The following is a 228-nucleotide window of genomic DNA, read 5'->3' as shown; positions in this document are numbered from 1 at the left end:
AACCAACCAAAAGCAGTAAAATAGAATACGACGAAATCCCCGAACGAGGCTGCACGCGAATACGAGAGCGAATTGCCGCAGGAGACTTTCCTCACAAATGCATCTCCAGAGTCTTTCTAAGGATCCGTGTCCTTCAGACGACCCTGGAATCGCCTAATTTCGTCTCCTTTCACTTCTGGTCATTTTACGAGTCGGTTTGGTTGTCTCTTTCTTGCTTGTTCCGTCTCC

The sequence above is a fragment of the Penaeus monodon genome, chromosome 19, assembly GCF_015228065.2.
Source record: "Penaeus monodon isolate SGIC_2016 chromosome 19, NSTDA_Pmon_1, whole genome shotgun sequence".
NCBI lineage: Eukaryota > Metazoa > Arthropoda > Malacostraca > Decapoda > Penaeidae > Penaeus > Penaeus monodon.
This window is presented reverse-complemented; position numbering follows the sequence as displayed.